Source organism: Moschus berezovskii, chromosome 1 (assembly GCF_049115385.1).
Source record: "Moschus berezovskii isolate FMDL1 chromosome 1, NW_MosBer_1.0, whole genome shotgun sequence".
Classification (NCBI taxonomy): domain Eukaryota; kingdom Metazoa; phylum Chordata; class Mammalia; order Artiodactyla; family Moschidae; genus Moschus; species Moschus berezovskii.
The window spans coordinates 10,116,303-10,125,533 of NC_142460.1; positions in this window are offsets into that span (position 1 = coordinate 10,116,303).

The window sequence follows — 9,231 nt, forward strand, 5'->3', positions numbered from 1 at the left end:
GACCACTGGAAAAACCACAGCCTTGACTAGACGGACCTTTGTTGGCAAAGTAATGTCTCTGCTTTTTAATATGCTATCTAGGTTGGTCATGGAACAACAGACTGGTTCCAAATAGGAAAAGGAGTACGTCAAGGTTGTATACTTTCATGCTGCTTATTTAACTTATATGCAGAGTACATCAGGAGGAATGCTGGGCTGGATGAAGCACAAGCTGGAATCAAGATTGCCGGGAGAAATACCAATAACTTCAGATATGCAGATGACACCACCCTTATGGCAGAAAGTGAGGAGGAACTAAAAAGCCTCTTGATGAAAGTGAAAGAGGAGAGTGAAAAGGTTGGCTTGAAGCTCAACATTCAGAAAACAAAGATCATGGCATCTGGTCCTATCACTTCATGGGAAATAGATGGGGAAACAATGGAAACAGTGGCAGACTTTATTTTGGGGGGCTCCAAAATCACTGCAGATGCTGATTGCAGCCATGAAATTAAAAGACACTTACTCCTTGGAAGGAAAGTTATGACCAACCTAGATAGTATATTAAAAAGCAGAGACGTTACTTTGCCAACCAAGGTCCGTCTAGTCAAGGCTATGGTTTTTCCATTGGTCATGTATGGATGTGAGAGTTGGACTGTGAAGAAAGCTGATTGCCGAAGAATTGATGCTTTTGAACTGTGGTGCTGGAGAAGACTCTTGAGAGTCCCTTGGACTGCAAGGAGATCCAACCAGTCCATTCTAAAGGAGATCAATCCTGGGTGTTCATTGGAAGGACTGATGCTAAAGCTTAAACTCCAATACTTTGGCCACCTCATGCGAAGAGTTGACTCACTGGAAACGACTCTGATGCTGGGAGGGATTGGGGGCTAGAGGAGAAGGGGACGACAGAGAATGAGATGGCTGGATGGCATCACTGAATCGTTGGAGGTGAATTTGAGTGAACTCCGGGAGTTGGTGATGGACAGGGAGGCCTGGTGTGCTGTGATTCATGGGTTCGCAAAGAGTCGGACACGACTGAGCAACTGAACTGAACTGAACTGAGGTCGGTCATAACTTTCCTTCCAAGGAGTAAGCATGTAATTCTTCTGTCCGCCCTCTGGTGGATGAGGTGGATGGGAAAAACTAAGTCTTGTTCTGGTGGGCAGGGTCATGCTCAGTAAAACTTTAATCCAATTATCTGTTTATGGTTGGGGCTGTGCTCCCTCCCTGTGAGTTGTTTGACCTGAGGCAGCCCAGCTCTGGAGTCTAGATTGGGTATACAGACTCTTATTGTTCTGTTGCTAACTCCTGTCTGACTCTTTGTAACCCCATGGTCTGCAGTACCCAAGGCTCCCCTGTCCTTCACTATCTCCTGGAATCTGCTGAAACTCATGTCCATTGAGCTGGTGATGCAATTTAACCATCTCATCCTCTGCCACCGCCTTCTCCTTTTGCTTTCAATATTTACCAGTATCAGGGTCTTTTCCAATGAGTCAGCTCTTCACATCAGGTAGCCAAAATGTTGGAGTTTCACTGAAAGCATCAGTCCTTTCAATGAATATTCAGGGTTGATTTTCTTCAGGATTGACTGGTTTGATCTCCTTTCAGTCCAAGGGACTCTCAAGAGTCTTCTCAAACACAATTTGAAATCACAAATTCTTCAGTGCTCAACTTTCTTTATGGTCGAACTCTCACATCTGTACGTGACTACTGGAAAAACCATAGCTTTAACTATATGAACCTTTGTCGGCAAAGTGATGTCTCTGCCTTTTAATATGCTGTCTAGGTTTGCCATAGCTTTCCTTCCAAGATATAAGTCTTTTAATTTCATGGCTAGAGTTGATACTACAGTGATTTTGGAGCCAAAGAAAATAAAATTTGTAACTGCGTCCACTTTTTACCAAGAAGTGATGGGACTGGATGTCATAGTATTAGCTTCTGAATGTTGAGTTTCAAGTCAGCTTTTTCACTCTCCTCTTTCACCCTCATCAAGAGGCTTTTTGGTTCCTCTCCCTCTTCTGCCATTAGAGTGGTATCATTTATGTATCTGAGGTTGTTCATATTTCTTCCAGCAATCTTGATTCAGGCTTATGATTCATCCAGACCAGCATATCACCTGATGGACTCTGCATGTAAGTTAAATCAACAGAATGATAATATATAGGTTTGTTGAACTCCTTTCCAAATTTTGAACCAGTTGGTTTTTCCATGTCCAGGTCTAACTTTTGCTTCTTAATCTACACACAGGTTTCTCAGGAGACAGGTAAGGTGGTCTCGTACTCCCATCTCTTTAAGAGTTTTCCAAGGTTTGCTGTGATCCATATAGTCAAAGGCTTTAGTGTAGTCAATGAAGCAGAAGTAGAAGTTTTTCTTCAACTCCCTTACTTTCTCTATGATCCAATAAATGTTGGCAATTTGATCTCTGGTTCCTCTGACTTTTCTAAACCTGGCTTGTAAGTCTGGAAATTCTAAGTTTGTGTATTGATGAAGACTAGCTTGAAAGATTTTGAGCATGACATTGCTAGCATGTGAAATGAGCACAATTGTACAGTAGTCGGAATATTCTTTGGTGTTGCTCTTCTTTGGGATTGGAAAGAAAACTGATTTTTCCAGTCCTGCAGCTATTGATGAGTTTTTCAAATTTGTTGACATATTGAGTGCAGCACTTTAACAGCATCATCTTTTAGGATTTGAAATAGCTCAGCTGGAATTCCATCACCTCCACTAGCTTTGTTCGTAGTAATGCTTCCTAAGGCCCACTTGACTTCACTTTCCAGGATGTCTGGCTCTAGGTGAGTGATCACACCATCGTGGTTATCTGGGTCATGAAGATCTTTTTTGTACAGTTCTTCTGTGTATTCTTGCCACCTTCTTAATCCTTTCTGCTTCTGTTAGGTCCTTACCATTTCTGTCCTTCATCATGCCCATCCTTGTATGGAATTTTCCCTTGATATCTCCAATTTTCTTAAAGAGATCTCTAGTCTTCCCCATTCTATTGTTTTCCCCTATCTTTTTGCACTGTTCGTATAAGAAGGCCTTCTTGTCTCTCCTTGCTGTTCTCTGGAACCATTCAGTTGGGTATATCCTTCCCATCTCCCTTGCCTTTTGCTTCTCTTCTTTCCTCAGCTGTTTGTAAAACCTCCCCAGACACCCACTTTGCCTTCCTGCATTTCTCTTTCTTGGGATGGTTTTGGTCACTGACTCCTGTACAACATTATGAACCTCTGTCCATAGTTCTTCAGGTTCTCGGTCTACCAGATCTCTCCTTTGAATCCACTCATCACCTCCTCCGTATGATCATAAGGGATTTGATTCAAGTCATACCTGAATGGCCTAATGATTTTCCCTACTTTTTTCAATGTAAGCCTGAATTTTTCAGTAAGGAGCTGATGATCTGAGCCACAGTCAGCTCCAGGTCTTGTTTTGGCTGCAAAGAAGAAAATCAGTCTGATTTTGATATTGACCATCTGGTAACATCCATGTGTAGAGTCATCTCCTGTGTTGTTGGAAAAGTGTATTTACTATGACCAGTGTGTTCTCTTGACAAACTCTATTAGCCTTTGCCCTGCTTCATTTTGTTCTCCAATGCCAAATTTGCCTGTTACTCTGGGTATCTCTTAATATCTTATTTCATATTCCAATCCCCTATGATGCAAAGGACTTTGTGTGTATGTGTGTGTGTTAGTTCTAGAAGATCTTATAGGTCTTTCTGGAACCAGTCAACTTCAGATTCTTCTGCATTAGTGGTTGGGGCATAGAATTGGATTGCTGTGATAAACCAAGATCATCCTGTCACCTTTGAGACTGCACCCAAATGCAAATACTGCATTTCCGAATCTTTCGTCGACTGTGAGGGCAACTGCATTTCTAAGGGATTCTTGCCCACAGTAGTAGATATAACATTCATCTGAATTAAATTCTCCCCTTCCCATTCATTTTAGTCTGTATGGTGACCTCTAAGAGGGCTCACTCGCCAAGGGGCACCTCCCAGGACTGCTAGTGCCATGCCCCCATCACCATGGAGAGCCACTGCTGACCCACGTCTCCACTGGAGCCCCTCCAACTAGCAGGTTAAGTCTGGCTCAGTCTTCCCTAGGCTCATGGCTCCTCTCCCCTGGGTCCTGGAAGTGCAAGATTGTGTTTGTGCCTTCTGAGGGGATTCTCTGAGTTTCCCCCAGTCCTATAATCAAATCCCACTGCCTTTCAAAGTCAGATTCCCTGGAAATTCCCAGTTCCTTTGCCAGCTAACCAGGCTGGGAAGACTGACATGGGGCTCAGAACCTTCACAGTAGTGGGGGAACTTCTAAGGAGTTATTATTCTCCAGTTTGTGGGTCACATACCAGGTGGGTATGGGATTTGATTTTATAGTGAATGGCCCCTTCTACCATCTTATTGCAGCTTCTCCTTTGTCTGTGGACATAGGGACATAGGTTATCTATTTTTAGTGAGTTCCAACATCCTCCTGTTGATGGCTGTTCAATAGCTAGTTGCAATTGCAGTGCTCTCACCGGGGGAAATGAGTGCACGTCTCTCTACTCTGCCATCTTGATTTGATCTTAATATTTTCATTTTTACATATAACTTTCCTTTTCAACCTGAATACTTAGAGAATTTTTCTTTCTCTTTTAATATTAAAAATTCCACCAGGATAGTTCCGAGTGTTGTTTATTCTGTTAATTTCCCTCAAAGACACAACAGAGCCTTTTCAAATTTTTAATTCAAGGTTTCACTTAGTTCTGGATGGTTTTTTTCCCACTGTCAGTCAATGCCATGTCCTTGTTTTTCTTACTTACTTTACTGAAACAAAATCTCTACTGTCTCTTTCCCATATCCATCAACTTCTTGATCATTTTCTTCCCTTCATTTTTCCCTTGTGTATTGTGGAAGTGTACCACATTTGTTCTCTGTATCGTGACAGAGTTTTCTACTTTTGACTATCACTGCGTGAAAGTATTCTATCATGTTTTGGGTTTCTTTCCTTATATTTGGGTATATTTGGGCATTATTTCCTTATATAAGCCAGCACACTTTGTACTCTGCCTTCACTTCAAGGCAGAGGTACACTTCAAAGAGACACTACAGAGATTCAGTTCTTTCCTTGTATATCCAGTTTTGTATTGTAGAGGTTTTATCTTTTTCATATTTTAGGAAGAAAACCAAAACTGCCTTTTAAAATTTGTTTTTAATTGGAGGATAACTGCTTTCCAATACTGTGCTGGTCTCTGCCACACATCCACATGAATCAGCCAAAGGTGTATATATGTCCCCTCCCTCCTGAACCTCCGTCCCATCTCCCACCCCATCACACAACTGATATTTTAAAACTAGTTTCAAATATTAGTACTTGTACTTCTCAGAGTCTTTAGGAAAGCATTTCCTTTCTCCTATGCTGCATTAGCCTTATAGAATACCTACAGAGGTTTCATACTTTGAAAGGCGAGAGATCTACCTGGAATCTGACAGTGTGGACTATCCTTAGGTCCTTTGGCTGTTCTCTCAGATGCTGGCAGCCTCCTCATCTCAGCCCCAGATGTGGATGTCAGGTAAGACTGGACAGTCACTAATTTAATTAATAAAGTCTGATTGTGTTCATTTAGCATAATCCTGCCAGCCTGAGAGTGAGTGCTCTCTTGATCTGGCAGCCAGAGATCTCTAGTTCTGAGTCAGAGGTCCATAGCTATTGTTGCAGTGAATGACGTGCCGGGAACACTAAATGCTCGGTAAGCACTGATCCCAGAATTCTTCCTATCTCTGTAACCGTTTGGTGGATTTCTTCGACGACAAAGAACCCTAGGATACAGTGAACCTTTGCCTTCCTTTGACTCCTGACATGTTAATTCATGAATTTCTGAATTAACATGGGGGAAAGAGGTGTTGATGGGGGGAAAGAGGTGTTGATGGGGGGAAAGAGGTGTTGATGGGGGGAAAGGAGGGCAGGAGACCGGGTTTCGGAGTGAAGTTCACTGTTTTTTAGTCCGTGGGCCCCATATCCCAGATTTGGAAATGTATCACTCAGATCTTTCCTCAGTTCTTTGAGGGAGCTCTGAATTCTCTATTGCAAAATGTGGACCAGGAGATGACCTCAGATGGTGCTCCTTAGTCATTCTAAAATGATGTGTTCAGAAGAAATTCCACCCAAGGCCTAACATCTCTTATCTTTATCTTCCAGTGTGCTTGCCAGATTTTATCTTTTTCTGTTTTCTTTTTTAAGACTATTTTAATAAGAAGCTGGAAGGGGAATTATTAAGTGTGGCAGGCTGGTCTGTCACTGTAGCAACCCAGGGTCCTCTGTAACTGTCTTCTGAATACACTGATTATTTGGTGTGATTGTCAATGACCATCTAAGGAACTGGCAAAAATAAAGCTGTCAGTGTCACAGTTATTCTAACTCAAAGAATCTTCCATGCTGAGGCTGAATAAAATGCTCTGATTCTCTGGGAGAGCTGACACTTGCAGCAAAAGTGTTTTCTGTGGGTCCTTTGATTCCTGTGAGGAGTTCCTGTCTCTAAAATTTCTACTTTTTTAAAGTTATTGAAATATAGTTGATTTACAGCTATAGGAAAGCATGTAATATTAGTTTCAGGTGTGCAGCCAAGTGATTCAGTTATACATACATCCATCTGCCTATCTATTCTTTTCAGATTCTTTCCCACTATAGGTTATGAGAAGATATTGAATATAGTTCCCTGTGATATACAGGAGGTGCTTATTGTTTACCTATTTTATGTATAGTAGTGAGGATATGTTAATCCCATAATCTCCCCACCACACTATCTCCTTTGACAATCACTAAGTTTTTTCCCTACCACTATGAGACTATTTCTGTTTTATAACTAAGTTCATTCTATCATTTTTTTTAGATTCTATAGGACTTCTATTTTTTTCTTCATGCATAACTGCACTGACTCTCCTTAAAAAGAGAAACAGACAAACTAATCAGTGGCTTTGGATTTGGATCATATTTAAGACAGAACATTGAAAAATTATTCTAAAGGCAGGGAGTTGAGTTTCTCTTTTAACACGTGATATTTCATACATTCTTTCTTCGTTCTTCACCAATACTTCTTCATGTGATACATTTTTCTTGAGCTTCTGTTGAAATCCCTACACAGACAAACTCATTTTGCTATCTACATTCTTGTTTTCTCCCATAGTTTATTATAAAAATGTTCAAATATATGGCAAAGTTGGAAGAATTTTACAGTATACCCTCTACGTAGATTCTACCGTTAACCATTTATTCTACTTATTTTGACAAAGAATTAGCTGTCCTTTTAGTCACTGATGCATTTCAAGGTTTCAGACATTAGTACTCTTCCCCTAAATGCTTCAGACACTGTACCATTAAATAAAGTTTAATATTTGCTTATGCGTTTCCTTTTGACATAAAATTTGCATACAATTAAATACACAAATGAAGTGTGCATTGGTTGAATTTTAATAAGTACATATACCTCTGTAATCCAAACACCCAATGCTATTCCTGAAACTGTGTATAAGTCGCTGTATTCTTATCTTTTGAAGTAAAATGCTGATTCAAGAGTTAATGACTGGGAAATGTGAAGATGTATAAACAAAGACTAGCTGTTGGACTAGAGATCTGGTAACAATTTAGACTGTAATTCTGCCATGCAGCAGAATTAGCAAAATCCCAGTTGCCTGAAAGATATAAATAAATGCCTGGCATGCACTCCTAAGCTGTTTCTACAGGAAACGGCCCTCCTCCAGATGAAAACCACTGACCATGAGAACACAGATCCTAAACTAGTTGAAACCAGAAGGCTGATGAAGGATGAAACTTCACCTTGAGGCCAACCAATCTTAGAATTGTCCATGAGCTGATCACGTCCTGTTCCTTAAACACTGTAAAACTTCTCACTACCCCTTCCAGGGCAGGTCACAGAGTCTTGAGGGCATAGCCCACTGTGGTCCCCTTTGCCTGGCAAAGCAATAAAAATTACTCTTTTCTACTTCACCCAAAACTCTGTTTCTGCATTTCTATTTGGCGCCAATGAGCAGAGGCTAAGTTCTGGCAACATTCCCACTCTTGGCAATCACCACCCCACAGTTCCCAAGGTGACAGTTTTACAGCCAGTCCCAGCTAGAGCAGAAGGGCCCAGGGCGCCAGGAGAGAGTTAAAGAGGTAAAAATGGATAGAATAACTATGTTTGAAGAGATCTGGAGAGGAGTTACACTTCTCACAGCATTTGGCAGTGAAATAGTCATACACATACCAATGACTATCAGACAAAACCAATAATAGAAGTGACCGTTAATCCCAAAGAAGTTGTATGAAATATACAAGACATGGCTCTACTGGGAATAATGGTTACATGATCCCAGCACTAGAAACACTGAGCACTGATCTCATCTAAATAGGTAAAATTGCTTGGAAGATGTGCAGAAGGAAAACAAACGTGATTAAGAAAACCTGTAGGCAACAACTACTGAAGCTTGCGTGCCTAGAACCTGTGCTTCGCGACAAGAGAAGCCACCGCAGCAAGCAGCCTGCACACCGCTGAAGAGACAGCCTCAACTCGCTGCAACCCAAGAAAGCCCTCATGCAGCAATGAAGGACAGTGAGCCCAGAAAAAATAAATTAAAAAGAGAAAGCCTGTAGTAGAAATTCAGTAAAGAATGTCTGTAACTAACAATCGAGGAAGATGTGCAAGAATTTTAAACCAAAAAGAGAGAGAGAGAGAAAATATTGAATATGATTGTCTTTGGACATCAGTGAAATTTAAAAGTCTATGAAGTTCTATTTTCGATAATACTAATCTAGATTACCATTCCCATCTGGATTGAAAGAATTGTTTTCTGTCTTAAAACAGCAGTTATCAAAGCTATCTTAAGAAGAGATAGAAAAAAAATGAATTAAATCCATAAAGGAAGATGACTAAGTTTCCAAAGAAATTCTTTCTTTATACTCTACATCTCTCCAAGAAATAAACAACAAAAGGTTCAAATATTTTAGTCAATTTTTCATTCAAAATAAAATACAAAGACTTGGCACTATTTGAATTGCTTTGCTGCTGCTGCTAAATCACTTCAGTCGTGTCCGACTCTGTGTGACCCCATAGACGGAAGCCCACCAGGCTCCCCTGTCCCTGGGATTCTCCAGGCAAGAACACTGGAGTGGGTTGCCATTTCCTTCTCCAATGTGTGAAAGTGAAAAGTGAAAGTGAAGTCGCTCAGTCGTGTCCGACCCTTAGCGACCCCACGGACTGCAGCCTACCAGGCTCCTCCATCCATGG